The sequence below is a fragment of the Quercus lobata genome, chromosome 10, assembly GCF_001633185.2.
Source record: "Quercus lobata isolate SW786 chromosome 10, ValleyOak3.0 Primary Assembly, whole genome shotgun sequence".
Lineage (NCBI taxonomy): Eukaryota > Viridiplantae > Streptophyta > Magnoliopsida > Fagales > Fagaceae > Quercus > Quercus lobata.
The window spans coordinates 20,533,828-20,559,437 of NC_044913.1; the positions used below are offsets into that span (position 1 = coordinate 20,533,828).

At 37.1% G+C, this 25,610-nt stretch overlaps 1 pseudogene; it reads right to left on the bottom strand.

Annotated features, from left to right (window-relative positions):
* Positions 1 to 2,951: 2,951 nt before the first annotated feature.
* Positions 2,952 to 11,227, bottom strand: LOC115964481 (annotated as a pseudogene).
* Positions 11,228 to 25,610: the final 14,383 nt, after the last annotated feature.

A 25,610-nucleotide genomic window follows, 5' to 3' on the forward strand; every position in this document is an offset into this window, starting at 1 on the left:
AGTTCCAGAGGTTTTGAATAGTACCCACATTGCCTTGATTCCAAAAATTCAGGGGCCGGAAACTTTGGGGAATTATAGGCCAATTAGTTTGTGCAATACAGTGTATAAGGTGGTTACTAAGATTATTGTGGCAAGGTTGCGGCCTTACCTAGACAAACTCATCTCTCCTATGCAAACGGCCTTTGTGCCGGGTCGTAAAGGGACTGATAATGTTATTATTACCCAAGAGGTGCTTCACTCCCTTGGGAAAAAGAAGGGAAAGATCGGATATATGGCTCTTAAGATAGACCTGGAAAAAGCTTATGATAAGTTAGAGTGGAGCTTTATTAGGGATATGCTGATTCGTGTTAATCTTCCTATGGACATCATAGATGTTATTATGAGTTGTGTGTCTACAGTTTCTACTTCTATTTTATTCAATGGAGAAGCTCTTGACCCAATCTTTCCCTCTAGAGGTATAAGACAAGGGGATCCAATTTCTCCGTATCTGTTTATCATCTGTATGGACTTCCTTGGGCAGCTGATTGAAGAGAAGTGTAGTGAGAAGTTATGGCAGCCAGTGAAGGCTTCTCAGACGGGCCCTAGTTTCTCGCATCTTTTCTCTGCGGATGATCTGATTCTTTTTGCTAAAGCTGATGGGGTTAATTGTTCAACCATTAGAGATGTTTTGGATAATTTTTGTAGTATGTCTGGCCAAACGGTGAGTGAAGCTAAGTCAAGGGTTTATTTTTCTCCAAATGTGGATAGGGATACTAGAGAATCCCTTTGTGATATTTTGGGTTTTGCGTCTATGCCGTATCTTGGTAAGTACCTTGGTTTTCCTCTAAAGCAGCCGGGCTCCTCCTCGCATGATTATAACTTTATTTTGGATAGAGTGAAGCAAAAATTGTCCGGGTGGAAGGCAAATCTTTTATCTTTGGCGGGCCGTAGAGTTCTCATTCAGTCTTCTCTAGCTGCCATCCCGTCGTACATTATGCAGTGCTCTTATCTTCCGGGAAGGGTTCTGGAAGGATTGGATAGAGCTAATAGGAACTTCCTTTGGGGGTCTACAAACACAGCCAAGAAGATTCACTGGGTTGGTTGGGAGAAGGTGACTAAACCAAAGGAGGAAGGGGGTTTGGGGCTGCAAACAGCCAAAGGTAGGAATGTAGCCCTCTTATCCAAGCTTAACTGGAGATTTCATACGGAGGGTGAGGCTCCGTGGGCAAAGGTTTTGAAGTTGAAGTATTGCAATAACCGGAGGAGAGTAGCGACAAATGCGGACAAACTTCCTTGTTCATCTATTTGGGCTGCTATGAAGAGAGGGATGGACACTTTTAATAAAGGTTGTAGATGGTTGGTGACAAAGAATAGCTCTTTGAATATTTGGCAGAACAATTGGACTAATGGGGGTTCCCTTAGAAAATTGATTCAAGGTCCTATCTCCCAAGAAGCCAACCTTTGGAAATTAAAGATTTTATGCTTGATGTGGGGTGGGATTGGGAGAAACTAACTTTTGAATTACCTGATGAAGTTAAGGGTTTAATTTGTGCAATTCCCATCTCAACTTTAGGTAAAGGCATGGACAAGATGGTTTGGTCCGGATCACCTAATGGGTCCTTTAATGTGAAAAGCGCTTATGGGATGGCAATGGAGTCCGCAAATGTTACTGTTCTTTCTTGCAGCTGGGTTTGGAAGGCAGATGTGTTGCCAAAAATTAAAATGTTTCTTTGGTTGTGTGCCCACAATAGTATCGGTGTTAAAGTTTGCCTTGGAAGGAGAGGAGTGGTTCAAGATGAAGTGTGTCCTGTTTGCTGTAATGGGGATGAGACTATTTTGCATGCATTGAGGGATTGCTCCCACTTGAAACATGTGTGGAATCAGCTAGGGGTCACGGCTGCTAATCATGAGTTTTGGCATGAGAATGTGGTGGATTGGTTGTCTCTGAATGTTAGGAAGAATGGCAAAATGCATAATTCCGGTATCCCTTGGGAAATTGTTTTCCCCTTTGCTATTTGGTCCATTTGGAAGAGTAGAAATGATATTGTTTTCAATAGGAAAGGTCGGAGTCCTAACTTGGCTTTAGATATTGTGTATCAAGCTAAAGAGTATGTGCATTGTGTGGCTGCCCCTAGATTGCAATCTCGTAGAGTCTTAAGGAGCATTCGGTGGGAGAGACCTGACTTTGGGTGGAGGAAGTTGAACACAGATGGGGCTTGCAGTGAGCCTCACGGTCTGGCTGGTTGTGGGGGAGTGGTTAGGAATGAGGATGGGCAGTGGGTAGCGGGTTTTAGCAAGCGCATTGGGATCACTAGTAGTTTTGCTGCTGAGATGTGGGGGCTGCGTGAGGGGCTTAAACTGTGCTGCAACTTAAACATCCGCAGTCTTGAAGTTGAGATGGATGCCAAGGCCATTGTTGATGTGCTTCAGAATACAAGTTATGTTAATAATGTTATATCTCCTATTTTAGATGATTGTAGGCATCTAATTTCTCTATTCCAAAATGTCCGTATTAAGCATTGTTTCCGGCAAGCTAACCAATGTGCGGATGGCTTAGTTAGGATGAGTTTTAGTTTAATTGCTGATTTTCTTATTTTTGATAGTCCGTCTATGGACATTTTAGATGTATTTGAGGGAGATCTCAGTGGGAGGTCTTTCATCAGGTCTTGTACTGAACCTTGCTTTGGTTTTTAGTTTTGTAATGTTATCGTCTTTCATAAAAAAAAAAAAAAGATACAATTTCGATCAATAGTGGGCAGTACATCATATTTCGAACAGGGAATTGAAAAAATTAAAATAAAATAAAATAAAATAAATAACAGGAAGCACGCACGAGTGTGTAGTACCCACACTTACAACCATCTACTAGTAGGTAACAATTCTTAGTTCAATAAAACTTTATGCGTACTAAAACACAATTGGTTCCAATTTGCCACGACAAGATCGGATTAATCAAAAATTCTCGTAACAATTCATGCATCAGATGAGACATTAAATGTCAAGCCAGAACTTCTAAACTTGTGTTCAGTTATCTCGTCAAGACGTGCAACCATCATAGGTTTAAGATAATTTTTCCAATCTCCAATCTCACCTTTCCTAAAAAATGCATTTTTTTCTACCAAGCAAGGTCAACCATGGAGCCACCCACTTTTATTGACCTCCAATTTGGACAAATTCTCAAAGCTACATAGATCAACAATATTTTCAATCATTCCTTTAGTTTCTTCCTCTAAAGAGAATGGATAACCCATAAATTTGGCCATTTCTTTTACATAAAACACAGGCTCATTCTTTAAATTTTCATATTTCAAAAATAGTATCCTTTCGGGAAATTCTAAGCTTTCTCTCCAATACCCTAATACATGATCCCAATATGGTGCAAAAACAGAAATTCCTTCACAAAACAACTTAAATGCCTCCTCAAAGTCAAGATTGACAGTTTTTAGACCCCTTAAACAATTGATTAAACCTAGGTACTTAGCCAAGTTGTTACTTAGTCCAATTAAACAAGTCTAGGTTATCACAATAATAAAGATCAAATCACGCAAAGCAGCGGAAAATAAATAACACATGATATGATCACCTAGGAAACCAAACCGGTAAAAACCTGGGGAGGATTTGACCTAGCTATCTTCAAGGTAAACTTGAATCCACTATCATGAAAGAATCGAAGTTCATACAAAAGGACTTACAAGCACCCCCGCTTGACTTCCTAATGCTACCAACCAGTAGAACTTACTGACACGACCACGTGCAAGCTCCGAATCCACGGACTCCTTCTTTCTTGGATTCCCACCAGTTACAAGCACCCCCGCTTGTGTATTCTTTAAGTTTTAATGACAGCAACTGTTTTGATCATCAAGGTGTAGAGAATATCTCCTCCTTGAAAACCCTAAGTTTGTGTAAAGGAAAGCTCCTCTAGATCTCACAAGAGATTTACACAAACCGCAATATGAGCAACACTAAAACGTGGCTAGGGTTTGCTTTTTATACTTAGGACAAATAAGAAACCCTAAAAACGTTTTAAAACAACTAGGGCTGAGTTGGAAAATTCTGCAGAAAAGCAATATGCCCGATGTTCGATCGGTCGAGCCTAAGCTTCGATCGATCGAGCCAAGCCGAAAGCCACACTGCTTTTTGCTTTACACTCGATTCCAACTTTACATTGACATACAACTTTGAGCTAGCTTTAAACACTTCTAAACACATTGTTTTGATCATGGTTTGCCAACAATACAAATTAGAGTTCTAAATACATAAAGTCCTAAACTTTAGAACCTAACAAACTCCCCCTTTGGCAATCCGTGACAAAACACAACTTAGAAGCTCAAAGTTTACAAAATGAAAAGCCCTTTACAAAATAATGCTCATAAATCAAATTCAATCCTAACTACTATCCATCAGTTGCAAGTGTAGACAGCAGCTCAATTGAATCAACCTGTATATTTCCTGAAATACTAAACAAAATGCATAACCGCATGTGTGGAAATAATACAAGTAAACAAAATAACTTCTTGATTTCAAACAACACACAAATAAAGACATATATCAATGAATAACTCATAAATATAAATCAATAAGCAGTTTGAAACAAGAAACAAATAAAGTACCAACAAAAACATAAAACTCCCCTTAACATGAATATCCCATCAAAAACAAGGTAAGAGCTAAAAATGTTAAGTACACAGTGAAGCACCTAGATACAATCTAAAACTCTACAAGCTCCAACCAAAAAAAAAAAATCTCCCCCTGAAAGCAAAAACTCTACAAGTACTCCCCCTTTTTGGGACGGAATGCCAAAGGGCAAACAAGATATCCATCATCAAAAGGGAGGTGGTCTAAACTACGCCAACTCCGCACACAAGGCACGGATCTTATCAAGTACGTCCACCAAAATCTGTCCTTGAGCCGTCTGAACGGTCAAGACATGATCCAACGTGCGACGAATGTCTGAATCATCCGTAGCAGTTGGTGGAGGAACAACAGCATCAGCAGCAGCAGCAACACCTGAAGGCTCAGCAGCAGCTATACCTGTAGAAGAGGGAGGAGGGGGAACACTACTAGATGACGAACGAGAAGGAGGGACCCTCAACTGAGCAGCCCTCTGACGAAGAAAGGTGGCACCTATAGGAGCTATCACATGAACAGGCTCACCTGACGGAAAACCATCTAGACCTAAATAGAGCAGAATCCTATGAATGAAAATAGGATGAATCAGCGCATGCCCTACGGCAGAACTCCTATGAACCTCGTTCAAAGAACGAAGGAACAAGTGAGGAAAACTGATAGGTGCTCCAGAAGCAAAGGCGTACAAAAACACACATCGCTCTAAAGGGATGGTGTGGAAGTGAGAGATAGGCCACAAGGAATGACATGCAATCCTAAAGAAGAGATAGGCAGTCTTGGTAACCTCAGCGGACGTGATCCGAGGATCAGAACCCCACGGGATGGATGACCCAGTGATGTACGACATGACAACATCCCGAACCACCGACACCCCAAAAGCCTCAGCCACCACCCGAGGGGTAATGGTGAACTCTACACCTCGTATCCAACTCCTAACAAGGGTGTTGGAATCATAGATGTGGCAAGAGAGGTTCGAGTAGAACTCTCTAATCAGGGCGGTCGGAGGTGGATGATCTATTTGTACGAGAGGCAACCAACCCCTAGACTCAAAATTAGCCCTACTGGTCAGATCAAGAGCATCTAACACAACAGCTCGCTCAGACCAGATCTTACGCCTACAGTTCAAGGTGTCATAGACTTCTCTACACTTATCATTCTTAAACAGCTCTACTTTAGGTGGAGACTTAGAGGAAGTGGAAGTGGTCCTATTAGCTCTAGTTTTCCTAGGCATGGTGCTAAGATAAGGATCAAAACATAGAGCAAAAGAACAAAAACCACAAAACCAAAACCAAAACCAAAGGCAGTCTGCAAGTTAGCACAAAAAACAAAAAATAGAATGAAAATCTAAATGATACATGAACAAGTTTAAATGTCATGATGCATGTGCTAATGCAGTGAATTGAGTAAAAAAGATTCAAATTACAAAATTGGCTTGCACATAAAGGTTTTTAACACAAAAACCCCAAAATAAAGAAACCACTTGATCAATTTTTTAAAAAATTGACGAATTGATCATTACGCATGATAGAATAACAACAATAATGACCAATTACATCAATTGGAGAAGCCAATTTCATCAATTTAAGCCAATTTGACAAAATCCCCAATTCGGATCAAATTCAAAACCCTAGAATTTTCAATTTTTCAAAAACCACCAAATTGATCAAATTAAACTATAGGGAACATCAATATAACATCATGGCACAAAAACCCATTGATCAATTACACAAGAATAGTCTTGAATCATCAAAAACCCCAATAATTTTCAAGATGCCGAAAATAGCCATGAGAATGCATGAAAAATGCATGAAAACAAGAAATAAACTTGAAAAATAAGGGCAAAAGGGTCTTACCGGCTTCTAAAGACAAAAACCTTGCAAAAATCTTGAAGGAAAACGACAAAAATTGATGGTGGAGCCAAGAGCCAACGCGGAGAGAGAGAGAAGCTTGAAAAAGATTGAATAGTGACTTTGAAAAAGTCCTATTCTGCTTTTTAAAAAAAACCTGATACACGAGTTTCGATCGGTCGAAAAAAAAGTCTCGATTGGTCGAAACAGACAGAGGCTCCCTCTCTTAAAAATTTTAAAATTTTAAAAATTTCGATCGGTCGAAAAAACAGAATGGACCGATCGAATCAGGCAGAGGCTCACCATATTTTTCAGGAAAAACACAATTTTTGAAAAACAAATTGATTTGACTCAAAGCATTAAAATTCAAGAACAAAAATGCATGAGTATGAGATGATATGATTTTCCAAACAAGAATTTTTAAGCCCAATATTCCCAAAAACAAAATTTTGAAATCTCCACAAATTTTTAAGCAACAAATTTAGTTTGCACATAATTCAAAGTGATTGCAAAAACTTGGTTGGTCAGACCATAAACACACACAATAACATGTACAATGTTTAGCAACGAGTAACTCGTGTAGTGTGTGCGACTAGCAAAGACATGAGATACATGTGAGGTGATATGTGAATAGCAATCAATCACAGAGTCTACAAAATTCATCACAAAGAATTTAAAAGAGACTATCACCTAAAGAGTTACATCATATAACTCCCACATCTCCTAGATCATAAGCTTGCAATCATGTAAGTTTCTTGTATTTATGCCTCATAATATACATTCCAATTTTAAGTTTATGTGAGTTTGGCATCAAGCCTAATGGTACACACCAATTAGATTTTAAGAATTAAGCACTTTTACCGAGGCTTCACCTTATGTTCTTTTTGTGCATGTGCTACACTTTCTCGAGTACAAAATCTTATGATATGCACTAAGGTGTTCATGATTGGCTAGTGAACAATGGTGAGATGGTTATTTATGCCTTTCTCTAAAAGTTCAAGTCCGACATTTAAAAACAAGTGACTTCAAGATTAAGACATAGTAATCAAAAACCATACACATCTTTCCCACACAACATGCACTACAAATCTTCAACTAGTAGAGTGTAATAAATAAGCTCATCAAAGCTAAACAAGGTACAAACAACATGTTATGTGAAAATAAATTGACCAACCTTGTTCTCAAAAACCAAGAAGAATAGTGCAAAAACAAAATGTGCTTCCTTTTTCCCTTTTTTATTTTTTTATTTTTTTATTTTATTAAAAATAAAAACACCTAGAATGAAATGCATGAATGTTATGCTATGCAAATCCTAGAGACAACAACAAAAAAAACAAAACCAAAGAATAATGGTCACAAAGGGTAGAGCAATGAAGCACAAGGACCATGTCAGAAAGACTTAGTTAGGTCGAGTTTTTTTGCATCCAAAACTTTTTAGATGCACCACGAGCATTGGAGTTCTTATTCACTTAAGAATGATTACCAACTCCAAGATTGGAATAAAGGTTTAAAGCCTTTACCAAATCACTAATAAGTACCATAGGATCAAGTGCTTAAGGCACAGGTACTTTTGGTTTGTTTGCTCTCTTTGCAGCTTGCAGCTTGTAGCAATTTGGACGTATGTGTCCAGTTTTTCCACAAAAATGACAAACCCATGCAGGTTTATCATGAGTCTTGTCCTTAGATAGGGTAGGCTTCTTAGGCTTAGATTCTTTCAGATCAACCCTAATCTTCCTAGATGATGAACCTTCTAAGGGTTTAGTAACCTCACTCACAGGGGGTTTGACAGTTTCACTCACTATCTCACTCACTGAAGGTTCAGAAGAAGAAGATGAAGGAACAAACTTAGTGGAATGGGGAGCGGACACACAAATGCTATCAACATAACCTAAACTAGTTTTGTCAAAAGATGACTTTTGAACACGTAGCATTTGATCAAGTTTAGAACTAGTAGATCTAGCAATAGATAAATCAAGTTCTAAAGATTTAACTTTATCAAGCAAAAGCATGTTTTCAGTTTTCACATTGTTCAAAAGATCATTAGCATCAAACAATTTAACAAGCAAATTTTTCTTTTCAAGCTCAAGAGATTCAATTTTCTTTAGGCCAAGTTCAACATTCATAGCATCCTTTGCAGCAACTTTGCAAAGTTTGTTATAGGCCTCTTGAAGATCTGCATCTTCAGAGAGTTTCCCATCAGAAGGGTTCTCTTTAACAGATATGCTCTCATCAACTACAGCAGTAGCAGTGAAAGTAATGAAGTTTCCATCCTCATCACAATCAGAATCATGATCAGAAACTTCACCATTACTAAGGGTTACAGCCATAGCCTTACCCATAGACTTCAAATAGGTTGGACATTCAGATTTCAAGTGTCCATACCCTTGACATCCAAAACATTGAGAGCCCAAAGAATTATTGGAAGATTGACCTATTCTTTCTTTAGGTTTATCATTGTTATTAGCCTTAGTGGGATCATGCTTCCTAAAATTTCTAGGTTCAGCAGTGTTTGTGCCTCTTACCTTTCTATTGTTATTCCTGAAAAAATTTCTAAAATTTTTGGCAAGATAGGCAATCTCTGTAGTAGAGAGCTCATCATCAAATCCACCACTATCAACATCATCAACTGACTTAAGAGCCATTGCTTTGGATTTGGAAGTTTTGGGTAGATCCAACTCATAGGATTGAAGAGATCCTACAAGCTCATCAACAGGGATGGAGTCCACATCCTTGCTTTCAGTAATGATAGTCACCTTGGGTCTAAAGTCTTTAGTCAAAGATCTAAGAATCTTTCTAACAATTTTAGGTTGATCATAGATTTCACCCAAATTAAAAGCAGAATTAACAATATCATTCAGTTTAGTATAGAATTCATCAAAAGATTCATCATCAGACATCCTAATGCTTTCAAATTTAGAAGTCAATTGCTGCAATTTATTTATTTTGACAGCCTTTGTGCCTTCATGCACAGTCTATAGGATATTCCAAGCAGTATGAGCGATCTCAACATTCGAGATTCTCTTAAATCCCTCCATAGAAACAGCATTAAAAATCGTATTCATAGCCTTGCTATTAAACGAAGCTGCTTCTTTCTGAGAAGTTTGCCATTCACTAACAGGAGTAGTGGGCTTCTCCCATCCGTATTCAACGGAATTCCACACCCTCTCATTAATGGATTTCAGGAAGGCTTTCATCCTTACTTTCTAGTAAGCATAATTATTCCCATCAAAGTGAGGAGGAATAACTAGAGAGTGCCTGTGTTCCATGACAACAGGGGTCAAGGATCAGCTCAGAGATCAAAGGATCAAAAACAAAAGAGCTACCCGCTCTGATACCACTTGACAGTTTTTAGACCCCTTAAACAATTGATTAAACCTAGGTAATTAGCCAAGTTGTTACATAGTCCAATTAAGCAAGTCTAGGTTATCACAATAATAAAGATCAAATCATGCAAAGCAGCGGAAAATAAATAATACACGATATGATCACCCAGGAAACCAAACCGGTAAAAACCTGGGGAGGATTTGACCTAGCTATCCTCAAGGTAAACTTGAATCCACTATCATGAAAGAATTGAAGTTCATACAAAAGGACTTACAAGCACCCCCGCTTGACTTCCTAATGCTACCAACCAGTAGAACTTACTGACACGACCACGTGCAAGCTCCGAATCCACGGACTCCTTCTTTCTTAGATTCCCACCAGCTACAAGCGCCCCCGCTTGTGTATTCTTTAAGCTTTAATGGCAGCAACTATTTTGATCATCAAGGTGTAGAGAATATTTCCTTCATGAAAACCCTAAGTTTGTGTAAAGGAAAGCTCATCTAGATCTCACAAGAGATTTACACAAACCGCAATATGAGCAACACTAAAATGTGGCTAGGGTTTGCCTTTTATACTTAGGACAAATAAGAAACCCTAAAACCGTTTTAAAACAACTAGGGCTGAGTTGGAAAATTCTGCAGAAAAGCAATATGCCCGATGTTCGATCGGTCGAGCCTAAGCTTCGATCGATCGAGCCAGGCCGAAAGCCACACTGCTTTCTGCTTTACACTCAATTCTAACTTTACATTGACATACAACTTTGAGCTAGCTTTAAACATTTCTAAACACATTTTTTTGATCATAGTTTGCCAACAATATAAATTAGAGTTCTAAATACATAAAGTCCTAAACTTTAGAACCTAACAAAGATCTTCTCTGGCCGAGAGTTCCACACCCTTAGGACTTGCCTTACAACAAAAGTGCCATAAAGATACAAAAGCATCCTTGGGTTCTCTACATATATAAATAATTTTACACCCATAATCTATAACAGGTTTTGGTAAGGAAGTGTAGGGAACATGCGTACCTATAAGTGGAGTGTCTAGATTCCGATGAAACAAGTTATGGGCTAGATCACCCTCAAGGGAGTGTACACACTCGTGTGGCGTAGTTGTGAGCAAAGGGTTTGTAGAAGCATCAAAACTGGAACCAGTCATGATGGCAAAAGATAGGGCCTTAAGCCATGTTGTGCCGGATTTTGGAACGCTACTCAAAAAGATGTCGTTGGGTTGAGGCTTGAAATGTTCTTGAGCTGACAAGAGTCCTTCTAAGTAGAAGAGATTGTGCCAAAAACCTTGGTAATGGTAGAATTGATTTAAAACCCATCCTTTTCTTCTAGGGAGGGACGAGATTAACGGTTTGTATTCCTCAAAAGCTTTTGGATCAGAACTATATTCTTCTTTTTCATTACTTTTGGGACTAAGATTCATTTTGGAAGAAGAGTAATCCATGGACAAAAAGCAAAACTTGCTTGAAATATTATAGAGCAAGTTGAGTTCATGCATAGCATGGTACACGGGGACCAACAAGGCTACCCCCACTGCAATCAAATTTAGATCTCGTCTCAAATTTAGCATTATTCTTACAACATTACATGGGGACCATCACTAGTTTGTGGCACAATTTGTTTCTGTAAACTTTTTGATAATCTGATTATTTTAGAAGAGATGCTTTTCTAAGGAGTGCCAAAAATCTAGATAATCGATTCTCAGCCTATAATATACATATATGTGTGTGTGTATATATATATATATATATATATATATTTTGCTTGGTTTGCTTGCAAGTGTCCGTTTGAATTAGACTAATTAGTCAGAGTGGCTAAAGAAATGAAAAAGTGATATTGACGATTTTTTTTTCCAAATAACATTAAATATTAAAAAATTTAGTTAGTTGTCACATTTTAAAACAATATTGTAAACTAGCATCTCGAGTATCTAAAACTCGAGTTCCAAGATAAAACTTGTGTTTTTAAGTCTCGATTTGTAAGTGGTGGGAGCTGATGTGGAAGAAAATCCACGTGGAACTCGAGTTTCACTTTTAAGTCTCGAGTTTCACTTCTTCTTTCTTGCAATCTTCTGAGTTCGTCCAGCGTTCTTCTTCGTGCAAATCTGAAGACTCCAATTGTCCAGCGTTCTTCCTCTCCACTTCGTCATCAGATTCTTTATCCCTATGTTCTTCGTCGTTTGATTGTTCCTCCCTCTGTTCTTCGTCATCAGATTTATTCTTCTTCAGGTCTGTTGTTCTTCAAGTTCCAAGATCTAGAGACTCCAATCATCTAGCGTTCTTCCTCACAACTTCGTCTCTATTCTTCATCGTCAGATCGTTCATTTGTTCTTCGTCGTTAGATCGTTCCTCTCATTGTTCTTCGTCATCAGATCTGTTCTTCTTTAGGTCTGTTGTTCTTCAAGTTCCAAAATCGAGTCTTAAAGACTCGGTTTTGCTTTTTAGAACTTGAGTCAATAAGACTCGAGATCTATCTGGCATCAAACTTCCAACTCACCAAGTGGGAATCGAGTCTTTAATCCTCAAGTTTTAGATTGAAATCGAGTCTATAAAACTCGAGATGCTAGTTTGCTATTTTCTTCCAACCGCGTGTTAACTTATGGTATTCTTTCCTCTCACACAGCTAGTCTACAAATTTCCTCTGAAATTGACCGTCAAAAACAATAATTTTTAATTGCTTAGCAACCCCACCCGCCAAAAAATATATACAATAATAAGGAATCTATTATTAGCGATTAATTTTTTTTGTTGGGATTGGGAAGTAACAAATTTTGACTTCTCTTGGATTATGCTTTCTCACGTGGTGGGCTGGGAATTACCCAAATTTGAAAATTAGCAAATTACTCTCCTTGTATTCTGCTCTCTCACGTGGTATGTTTGACTCATCATTTTGAATTGATGCTTTTTTTTTAAATAGTAATTTTAATATAAAATTGCGATATGGAATTGGTTTTTTTTTTTTTTTTTTTTTTTTTTTTTTTTTTTTTTTTAATTTTTATAAAGCACAGCATTTAGTAAAAGTTATTAAAAAGTAATTTTTGAAAAAATCGAGTGTTTAAATACCACTTATCAGTGCTCTAAGATGTAAATAATTAAAATTGACAAACTATATATATTAGGTATTTTTTTTCTTCATAATTATGGTTTCACCTTCTTATTAATAATATATATATATATATATATATAAAACCGAAGCCTCTGCTCTCTCCACAATTTTTCACATTAGTATTTTTTATTTATATTATAGAAGAACTAATTAATAAACTATTAATTATTAACTATCTAATAGTGAGCTGTAGACTAAAGAACTTCTCCGCATAAACTAATTAAAAAACCTCCCCGCATAAAATATTTATAAAAAAAAGTCTCTTTCTTCCCCAAAAGCAAACCCAATAAAACTCCTGAAACAAACCTATTTTGCTAGCACTAAAGAATCAACGAAGAAACAACAAATCAAGCAAAAGATTGTTATCTATCCTCTCTCAAACACTGACCCAAGCACAACCATGGGTGTTCCTCTCTCAAACGTAGACCCAAGCTCGACCATGGGTGCCAACGTTTTCAATCTCCGACCCGACCGCCATATCAGATCATTCTCTCTGGGTATTTCTCAATTAATCTATAACTAATCTCTTTTCCTACTATTTTCAATTAGGTTTTTTTTTTTTTTTTTTTTTTTTTTTTTTTTTTTTTTTTTTAATTTAGGGATTTCAATTCCTAACCCTTTTTTCCTCTATAATTTTTTTTTTTTTTTTGGTTGAAGTCAGGGAAACACTAATAGAAAATCAAATTCTACAAGTTTTGTAAGAAAATATTGTGGATATGAATGGGTTTCATAGTGGAGATAGTATTGAAGAGCCTCCCAACCCTCAAAATCTGACAACAATCCTATAGGTTTTGCTTTATCTTCAAGTTCTGCTTTATTTGCTATTTAGGTTTTTTTAGCATATCTGATTTACCTTAGCTTAATTGCTGTTTGGTTGAATAATTATTTGGCTACCTAAAATGCCAGCCTTTTGCCTCTTCATTATAGGTAAATAGGGAATTAAAAATGTGTTGATGAAATTTTTATTTCTTGCTTTATAATTCTGAATTTGGTTTGTATTCTAGAGTTGATTGTATTTTGTAGTTTTATAATTTTGAATTTGGTTAGAAATTATTATTATTATTTGTGAATTTAAAATTTAAAGCTGTTGAGTATGAGGATATTTGTAAACCTGTAGTTTGGCTTTGCGTGTGGTTCTAATATATATCAAATTTAGGAAGGGTCACTCAGTACGTGGTTTGACCTATAAAACTTCAATGCTGCTCGATGATGGTTGAGATGGTGTGACAATCCATGAGTATATATACCATATCCTCCTCTTAGGTTCTCACATTTTCTTATTTTGTATTTTAATTCCTTTTTCTATTTGGTTGGAGATTTGTACTTTTCTTTATTTTTTGTTATTATTAGTAGCCTTGGTTGGAGTTTCTTAATTTGTATAAGATATTGTTTGGAATACAAAGTATTTCTACTAAATTATTATGTAAAGTTCTCAGAAAACTATCCTTATTATTTGAATCAGATAAGATACTATGTTAGTCTTGACTTTTTCACTTAACTTGAATTGTCTATTGCGTTGCTTTAAATACAAATTTTTGTTTTTAAATGGTTTATCACATTCTGTTTGCAACTAAACTGTGTTTTGTTGTTTTTTGGTTTTACAATTTTTGATATATTCAATGAGTGTTAAGGGATGTCTCAATGAGTGTGAGATTCCCCCCTTCTAATCCATTCTTTTGCTTTCTAAAAATTTCTTTTTGAAGAAACTTCTGCTTTCTAGAATGGTAGACAACAATGTTGATAAATTGTGTATAGTGAAGAAGTTTTTTATTAAGGTGAAACTGTGGAAACTTCAAAGTTGAACCATCCATCCTGCAACTGTCTGATAGTAAATATGCTTCTTTTGGGGTTAATAAAAGAGCTTTCCTATTACCTGCATTGTTTAGACAAGAAACTAATAGGCCCAGGCAAGCCTAATAAGAACTGAAAAAATAATTCTTTACTATAAGTTATGATGGTTGTGTGTTAAGGGATGTGTCAATGAGTGTCAAGGTTAGAATTTTTGATATATTCATTAGGTTTTGTAGAGATAGTTGACCTTCAGTGAGGGATGGACTCACTAAGAAGCTGGAATAACCTACTGTAGATGGGTGGGATGTCATTTCAAATTTTAAGGCATTTTGATTTTTCTTCCCAGTTTCTTTATTGCTTTTTTCCCTGGCTTTGAGAGACCCCATTCCTTCCCTTTCCTTTACTCAAATGTCATTATCTTTAGCATCTATATCTAGCACAACAAAGTTGGATTATTTACCTCTATATTGTACATGTCTACAAGATACTATGCCCTCTGATGTAGACCTCTCTCTGTTACTGTGATGATTCCATTGAAACTTCAATATTCAATAGTGTACATATAATGGGCCTGAATGGAATGGCCTTTTTACCACAAATATAAGTTTATATATAGATAATTGTACTTTTTTTTTTCTAATGAATCTTGTGCATTGCAGGAGAGTATAACTTATCGTCAACAAGTGGAACAAGAGTTTATATTGATTTGGACATTCTTGAGACTGCTAAATTCAAAGATCAGTAAGTGCTTTGTTTTGGATTCACATTTTTAATTTATTTACAGTCTCTACAATACTGCTTAAAGCATTAATGCAAGCCGAATTGTGAAAACTAATGCATGGTATATGTTGTAATACATTCCTTAACCTGTTTTATTGCTAGGCTTACATCAGTGATACTTCAAATGAATGTAGCAACAACTTATCAACTGAAGAAGATGGTGATTGTACAAAATTTCAAAAACTTGATGCTCAAAGCAATGTGCAACTCACACCAACATCTATATTCAAGGAAAACAAAATTGCATATTCAAGGACTACTACAAAGCAACAAAGGAAGAAGATACAAAAATCATTTTAAAGTTGTCTTTCAATCTCTATGATTTTCTATACATAATTTGGTTTTAATGGATTTGTGATTTTGGTACTAAAGACGTATTGGAACAAAGGAATTTTTTTTTTGCTTTTATGCATAATTTGGTTTTAAATTGAAACAGAGAGGAATTAAACTCTTATATTTAGTTATTTGAGGATATAGCTTTACTTCAAGGTTTTTTTAAATATAATGAATACATTGAATATTTAGTGGAAGACATGAAATAAATGAAATTGATAAAAAAAAAAAAAAAAAAAAAGGCATAGCAAAAAGACATGGTATTGGGACATTTGCCCAATATGTGCAAATAAAAAACTATTGGGAGGAGCTTCAGCCTAAAACAGTTGCGGCTTTGAGAGATGATAAACTATTTGGCTATGTATTAAAAAGACTAGTGTACCCAATTGGTCTAATAGTAACACAATTAGGTAACTCCTCCAAGAATGGCTTGCTGTTTGATTGGCTAAACAAGCAACCAAATGATTCTGTGGTGTATGTGTCATTTGGGAGTGGTGCAACAATGTCACACGAGCAAATGATTGAGCTATTTGTGTCATTCTTTTAATCTAGAAAAATGTATATTTTGTTATTATTTGATGGCTGTTACAATTCTAATGTCACATCATTTGGAGGTTCATCTTAATTTTTATTTATTTTTAATTAAAAAAATTGCTAGCATTCTCGTGCATAGCACAGGTTAGATTTTACACACACTCTTTTGTGATCCTAACATATTATGCCATTAAGAAAAAAAAAGTTTAAGATGTTATAAAACTATATATTTATTATTTAAAATGTTAATCTATTACATCTGTTACACAATGATTGCTTTTTATCATTAGACCTGAACTCTTATTTAAAAAAAATAAAAGAAAGATTAAATTTAATAGAACAAAAAGACGGATTAAATTTATTTTTCAATAGTTTTCCTATGCATCACACGGGTTAGCGACTAGTTATTATTATTTTGGTTTGACTTTCAAATATTTTTATTGATTAATGCAACCAAGTTTGTAAATTCAATTGAGAAATCTAATGTACAGTATTTAATTTTACTTAAAATTTAATAAACTCATTTTTGAAATTTAAAAGTATTCTTAAAAAAATAAATCCACTTACTCACTAAGCACAAAAATATTATTAATCCCATAAACCTTATCAATAAGAAATCCACTCCACCAATAGGTAGGTGACACCTCACTCACCCAAAAACTCTATCATCACGAGAGATTCTCAAATTTTTGTGATGAAAGGTACAACTGTGAGATTGGGTTTTTTAAGAAATGAATCACTAGCTTATTTTGTCTAGGGGTAAATTTTGGTTATTGAGAAAAACTGAGGGTAATTTTAAAGAATTTTGAGAACTCTATCTTATAGTTGAGTCAGAGATATTTCTTGTATTTACTTAGAGTCTGTTTAGATACCACTTATTGTTGAAAACTGAAAATATTGTAACAAAATATTTTTTAAATGTGTGAATAGTGTAGTAGGACCCAGTTTTAAAGTTGTTTTTGGTGAAAAAAGTACTTGCGGGTCCTGTGAACAGTGCACGAGACCCACTGTTTTAATCACAAACATAGATACAAACCCAAATTTAGTTGCATCCAAACTCTCACTTATATAGAAACTATTACAAGATGTATTTACCCATTTAGGTGGGATCTCTACAACATAATTGATGTAAATGTAATAAGCGATATATGAGGAAAGAGTAAAGAAAATATGGAGGAGATCATGCCTATTCTTGCTAGGCATGTTTAAATTTATTTGAAATTCTACCACTGTTACTCTAGAGAGGATAATAAGGAAAAGAGCTAATATCTTGTTGTTCCGCTAAAAGCAAGGGAGGAAAATATGGAGGAGATCATGCCATCCTTACTGGTCTGCCAAAACTAATGGTGCCAGCTGTGGTCTTGAATCTTTGTTGTCACCACTCCCCCTTAAATTAGGCTGTGGGTTAGGACAAAGGCCAAGTTTGATCCGTAATGACAAGAATGGAAGCTTGGATAGCAACTTTGTAAAAAAGTCAACGAACTAATTGGTAGAAGATACAAAGCATCCGTGTTTGGTACAACCATAAAATACTGGATTGACTGTAATGTGCAAGGAAGTTGCAAAATTGGAGGGAACGGGAGAGGTATGACAAGGTCTTGCAAGAGAAAGCAAAGTTGTGTGAGTTCAGCTGTAGTAGATGCCACGGAGCGGTACTCAGCTTTAGCACCGGACCTAGCAATTGTTGATTGTTTCTTAGCACTCCAAGATATACAATTACCACCAAGGAAAATGCAAAATCCAGTTGTAGAATGACGATTAGTAGGGCAACCCGCCCAATCTACATCGAAAAATGAGTAAAGATCAAGGGTGCTAGAGGCTAAAATACGCATACCAAGGTGAGTATTACCACGAACATAGCACAAGATACGTTTAACAAGCTTGTAATGGGCCAAGGTAGGAGCATGCATGAATTGACATACAAAGTTAACACTATAGGAGATGAAAGGTCTTGTGAAGGTGAGATACTAAAGACCACCAACAATGACCCTATAATGAGTAGGATTAAGGTACAATTCATTACATTTTGGCAAATGTCGAGCTTTGGATGGCATGGGTGTGGAGATTGGTTTACAAGAACTCATTGAGGCACATTGTAAGAGATCTAGTGCATAGTGGTGTTGAGAGAGAAAGAGGCCTGTAGGAAGTCACTGGATTTTGATACCAAGAAAATGATCAAGAAATCCAAGGTCTTTAATGGAGAACTCACATACTAATTGAGAGATAAGCCATGTGATTTGAGACGAATCATCACTAGTGACCACCATGTCATCCACGTAGAGAAGTAAAATAAGGATACCACCTTGGGAGTGACAAATGAACAAGCTTGGGTCAGTTGTGCTGTAGTAGAACCCAAGAGCATGAAGAAACTCACTAAGTCTATCAAACCAAGCTCTAGGAGCTTGTTTAAGACCATATAAAGCAATACTTAGTTAGTAGACATGTGTTGGAAGTTGGATCAACATATCCACGTGGTTGTTGCATATACACAGGTTGAGAAAAATACCCATGAAGAAATGCATTCTTGACTTCAAGTTGACGTATTTCCAGGCCTTTCACAACAAAAATTGTAAAAGCAACTCAAACACTTGCAGGTTTGACAACCAGAGAGAAGGTTTCTGAAAAATCAACACCATCTACTTAGTTGAAGCCCTTGGCTACTAAATGAGTCTTGAGACGTTCAAGAGAGCCATCAGGATTAAGCTTAGCTTTGTAAACTCACTTGCAACCCACTACATTCATATTAGGTCGATAAGGAACAAGAGTCCAAGTGTGGCTAGTTGCAAGAGCAACAAGTTACTCATGCATGGCAATCGCCCAACCGGGATGACATTTTGTAGCTATGATGGATTGTGGTTCTTGAGGGATGTCAGGTGAAGCCTGTGCAACATGAAAACCATGATGTTTTGGATTAGGTCAAGTGATTCCAGCCTTTGACTAAGTGACCATAGTATGATTGTTTGATCAATAGGGGCAAGTGACGAAGTGGAAAAAAGGGCACATCTTGAGAAATGGGCTCCATATAACATCTGATGGGTTAGAGACTTATGCAACATTAGATGAGCTTAGGGAATAGTTAGCCCAAGATGAGAAAGGTGAGGCAAATAACTCAAGTGTGGGCTCCATGATGGAATTTGAAATTGAAGGCCTTGAGAGAGTTGGTGGTGCTAGTGTAGACAAAGATGGTAATGTAGATAGATTTGTAGGAGAATTGCTATCATTTTTTTTTTTTTTTTTTTTTTGATAGGAAGGAGAATTGCTATATGAAGATGCATTGGGGGTATTTAACTCCTGTAGATACCATATTTAGTCCATCCTCGATCTGTGTGCCAGACCCCAAAAATTCCAAAAATATTAATTTTTCACCAAAAGACCATGGGAACATCTAGATTGACATGGTGGTTCGTTCGGGTATTGGAGCACTTGAAATTCCTTTTTAGGTCAAATTGACCAAAATGCCCCTAGTTAAAGTTGGTCAAAACCACCCCAAAACAACATTTTTCATGCTTTTACATCAAAACCAAGTAGGTTGAAGATTTTTGTCAACTTTGACCTACTTCAACCAAGTTTGACCTAAGGTTGACTCCTAGGAACGCCAGAAAACCTAATTTTGATCTAATTATTAGAATGGGCTAGAACTAATGTCATTGCAAAGATTATTGAATTCATTTCCAATAACTATTCATGGGTCAAAATTGGAGTTAAAAAGGTTGAGATGTCTTGAAAACCATGCTGAGCATGTCAACTTACTTCCCGAGGCCATAATTTTTTATCCGATTGTTGGATCTTCATTTTGTTAAGTGTTCTGGAAACTAGACATCCATGCCTTTCCTGGGATACCAAGATCAACTCAATTGGAGTCTAGGAAGGTCTTCAAATATGCGATCGAAGTCAAAACTGGGAAAAGACGAGATTGCTAACATCAGCAGTAAACCCCGCGTACCTTCAAGGGCCACCAGAGCTAGCCGGTGGCCCCTAAAGCTGAACATTCACAAAAATACTATAAATACCCCCAGACCCCCCAAATTTAAAAAATAACGTCTTTGGGGCATTTTGGAGGATTTTTTTGGGCAAATGCTCTCTCTCTCCCCCCTCCCTTCCCCCCAAAGCATACAAAAAAACCTTTGATTTCTCACGTTTCCCATCAATCATGAGGAAATGGTCTTGCTCTCACCTTCCTCTCCTTGGTCTTTGTAGCTTGGATTTGAGGATTAGGGGTGTAGATGTAGCTTTTTAGCTACTATCTACACCCATTTAATTTTATGCATGTTTCTTGCTTCCTTTTTTTTCTAGCATGTTTTTTGCTTTATCTTACTTTCTAACATGTTTTATTGTTTTCCTAGCATGCCTATTTGCTTTCTTAACATGTTTTATTGCTTTTATGTTGTTGGCCTAGTCTTCTTGGGTTAGGATATGTCTAAATTCCTTGTTTGTGCTTCTTGTCATGTTTATGTGCTTCTTACCATGTTTATGTGCTTAAAGCTTCATATGGATGCTATGCCTTGTGCTTTTTATAGCTTTATAAATCTTGTTTATGCCTTTTCTTGTGTTTAGCTTTTGGGTAGGGTACAGATCTAGATCAGTGATCTAGGCCTACATCCATATGCCCAAGTCTCTATAAAGGGTTTGGATTAGTTCCTTTTTGCTTTGTTTGCCCTTTTCCATGTGTTTATGTTTGGATCCATGCTTGTGTGCTTAGATCTTGTTTCTTGCATCCTCACCATCCTTCACATGCTAGTTTCTCCTCTATGGATTTGTGCTTATTGGTCTTTAGGGCCTCTTTGTTTTTTTGGTTGTATCCTCTCCGTTTTGTGGCTTGTTTGGATGCAACCATGTGTGAGAGTACATCTTTGTGATGTTGGCTTGCTTGCCGCTTACCTTTCTCTCTTTTTTCTTTTTTTTTTGTCTTTGCATGTTAGGGTTTCTCATGTTAGCCTTGTATGTGCCTTATAACATGTTTTCCCTTCTCATTTGTGAGATAACATGCTTTGGTTCCTTTATGCTTGGTATGCTTGTCTTAATCTTTCATGTGCTTTCTCGCATGTTTGCCTAGTGCTTTACCTGTTTCTTTATTTTTTTTCTTGTGCTTGTTTGCTGGCTTTGTGTTTCCTTTGTTGTTGCATGTACACGCTTGGACCGAGGGCACAACTTCCAAAACACAAGCTAAAAGGGGTAAGATGCAAGCAAGAAGGTGCATGCCCAAAAAGGGAAATGTTCAGTAGATTAGAATGTTCAGTAGATTAGGAGGCTTAGCCTCTTCGAGTTGTTCTCTCTCTCTCTCTCTCTCTCTCTCTCTCTCAACCTTTTCGTTAGAATTTTGTCTCTAGATTAGGAATTTCTTTCCTTGTATCTTGCTTGGGCCATATTCTTAGGGTATGACAATGTCTAATTTATCTTAACATGTACCTTGTTAGGTCATACCCTTTGGATGTAGGCAATGTCTGATTTATCTTTCTTGTACCTTAAGGTGAGAATAGTGTTTTGTATGCTATGATGCACTTGAGGCGAAATGCTGCCAAATTTTCACCACGAAAATAAGATGAAATGTTGCCAAATTTTCGTCGTGGAAATTTAGCAACAATTCCAAATGTGCTAACAAAGCATTGATAAAGGCCACATCCCTTTCCAAAATCAAACCTTAAAGCCCAATTCTTCTAAGCCCCAAAAACTAACGCCAATAGCTTATTTTTTACTACTAATGTTTGAAAATTAAGATTTTACCAAAACAAAGGACTATCTCTGGACATGCGTTGTGGAGTGCCTAACACCTTCCTCACACGTAACTAGACTTCACAACTCAAGAATCAAGATTTTTTTACCCTTCGTATTAGATTAATGAAAAATGACAATTTTTCTTAGCCTAGGACTGGTAATAAAATTAAAGTCAGGTGACCAATCACACTTTAGAAAATATCCAATGACTTGTGGTGAGCATCACCGTAATGGGTGGTCGACCGCCACAAGGCATCGACAGCTCCCAATCTGAAAAGGTGCACATCTCCCCCTCAGTTGAATTATTGTTATAGAGTTTAGTGGGCTTTTAAGGTAGGACTACCTCATCAAACACAATATGTCAAGAGATATACACATGTCTAGTTGGTGGATATAGACATTTGTAGCCTTTATGCTTTGTGTTGTAACCAATAAACACACAAGGAAGAGATTTTGGCTGCAATTTGTTAGTCCAATTATCACCATGATAAGGAAATCATTTGGAATCCAATACATGGAAAGTAGAGTAATCAGGATGCTTTCTAATGATGCAAAAAATCAGCAGTTGAGCTCCTTGTTGTAGCGGATGGACGAAGCTGTGATTGGCATTGTCTCTATTGAAGGAAAAACCTGCAAAATGAACTAGGTGGAAGAGTAACACGCCTGTGTGGCGTTAGCCAAACCACTTGTGATGCTTAAGTCAGTAAGGGAGAAAGATTTTAGAGAGAAACAGACTGGAGAGTGATTTCGTAGAGTATTTTGAGTGTGCCTTTAACTTCTATTACCTTCTCTTTTATAGCTGAGTGCCAAATCAATGGGCAATGAATTGTTGTATTTATGTTCAATGGCTAGTACGTTACAAAATCTTTGTCTGAAGTTCACAGCTCCTTCTGTGACCGTTGCTCCATCTGTTACGTATTGTCATTAATGAGCGTAATAAATTCTTGACATCGTCTTTTGGTTTATGACGGTATCATCTTAATGATGATAGTAAATTTCTGACTCATCAGCTACCCCCTTGTTTGAAACTTCTTCTATTGGACAAGATGAGAACATATTCGTCTGACGCTTCATATTTCGTGTACTGCGCATTTATGACGAGTTGATTTTTCAGCAATTGAGTGCCACATGTACGGTCAGGATGCATTTGACCTATTTCTTGCGCGTGCTTTAGCCACTTATTTCGCATTTTTTCCTCCTATTTCGTTTCTTCTTCAATCTTTCTTTGTTCAGTTTTTATTCTAGGGTTTGTCTCTCCTTCAAGCTTCCTTTCTCTGTCCTACATTCCCTAGTAAGTTCTTCGCGCTCTTGCTTCTTTTCCTATTCTTCCATGGTTGATTACTCTGCTATTAAGGTTGATTGTCCTTTTATAGCTTTTTTTTTTTTTTTTTTGGCTCGCCAAGGTTGTTTGCTCAAGTCTGTAGAAGGAGAGTGCCGTAAGTGGGTCAGTCTCTTCAAGGGGGAGGTCTGTCCATACAAATTTGTCCTTTCTTCATTATTCCCTCTGGTTTCCCATTCTACTAAGGTAGCTAGGTCGTTAAAGATGTCTGAGGTTAGGAATTGTGACCTAGATGAAGGGTTATCCTCATCTGATGACCATGTGATTTTGGAGGCGACTTATCCATCCACCCCTTATAAAGCCATGGACAATTTCGTGTTCCCTCATGGAAAAGGATGAAAAATGGATTAGGGATAGGTTTTAGTTCCCTGATTCCGTAAAAATTAGGATCCTGAGTAACAAAGAGAAAGCCTGTCACTCTTATGTTGACGAGGTTTGTTTTTACAAGGCCGATTTTACTAGTGGCCTTCGTTTCCCTATTCATCCCTTTGTTAGGGAACTTTTTTCTTATTTGCATCTTGCTCTGGCACAATTAGTGCCCAATTCTTGGCAGATCATCATCTCTTGCATGGTAGTGTGGATGTCTACCAATGATAGTGATGTCATCAGGAAGGAAAAATTCCTTTAGTTTTATCGTCTGAGAAAGTCAAAGGACCCCGACTATTATGAGTTTAAGCCGTGGGATAAGGCTATTAGGTTGATACTCGATTACCCGTCGTCTCTCTGAAATTGGAAGCCAAACTTCTTTTTTGTTTCTGGAAGTGGTTGGGAGTTTATCCCTGGAGAGGATTTGGACAAAGCCCCCAAGTTTTTTCGTAGTTGGGGAGTTCTCATGTCTGGTGTATCTTTCTCGTCTTTCTATTGTTTTCCTTTTCTTTTATGAGTGACGATGGTATGTGACATACTAGTGTTTTCGTTTGTAGTTTTTCAACGTCCTCGTCTGAAGAAGAGGTATCAGCGTCGTGATAAGAAAGTAAAGGAATATTTGGAATCCGTTAAGCATTTTGATGAGATCATCTCTCCTCAATCTTTATTTCTTCATTTTTTTTTCTTCCTTTTTTTATTTTTTATAATATATTTTCTTCTTCCTTTCAGGATTGATGACTAGGTTTAGCAAGCAGAAGTTAGTTGAGGCTTAAGAGAAGAAGGTTAAGGGTGGCCTTGTTAGTGGTCTTTTGTCCAAGAAACGTTCAAAGACAGGTGACATTTCTAAGGAAGATCCTATGATAACTCCTTCTCCTACCCATTTGCCTGCCAGGCGCCCTGCCTTTCCCACTTCATCTTTGGAGGTAATTGCCTTTGTTGGAGAGGAAGCTAGGAAGAAGAAGAAGGTTGGTGGTAAATCTTTTCTTCCTACCTTCTGGGACGATGCTGACGTGGCTGTTCTAAAGGCTCATGAGGCGCTCTTCGTGGATGACCTAAGTCCTCTGATGGTAAAGTTGTCCAGCAAGGTGATGTCATCTCACATTCAAAAACTTGTGCAAGTATATGTTGTAGGTTGTATTTACTTCTTCTTTTCCCTTGCTTTACTTCTGCTAAGGGAGATTTTTTGTAGGTTTGGGGGAGCCTTTGTTCATTTTTGGAAAACTCCTGGACTTGGAGAAGAGGGTGGCTACGTCTGAGCCTATGATCAAGTCCCTCTCTACTGAAAATGATTCATTCAAAAGCAAGGTTGCCATTCTTATTGTTAAGGCTAAGAACGATAGAGAACGTGTGGCAGCCTTGGAAAAGAGACTACAAGTGGAAAAGGATTTTTGCAAGCTAAAGGACAAGTAGATCGATGACCTAGAGCTGAAATTGCAGACAGCTGGAGCCATGGCGGTGAAGGACTTCAAAGACTTCGACAAGTACTTTGATTAGTTGTACGGGTACTATGTGGAAGGCTTTGACCTTCTTAAGAAGTGGATGGCAAAGCATCACCCTGATTTGGACCATTCTAGTTTGGTTATGGATGATGTTGAGAAGGAGCTCTTGATTGATCGTCCTTCCGATGCAACGGCAGAGAAGGTGACGGAGGAGACCAAAACTGTTGCTGATGTAATGGAAGAGGCTGCAACTGCGACCCCTGCAAATCCTGTCCATAATAAGCAGAAACTTATATGTTTTTCTTTTTTCTAGTTCTTCTTTCTTTTCTCCTTCTTTTCTTGTAAGGCAAAAACAATATTTCTTTTTGGGCCTGTTGTTTTGGGCAATTGAGCAATCTCTTTGACAATGACAAATAGGTTTAGGGACC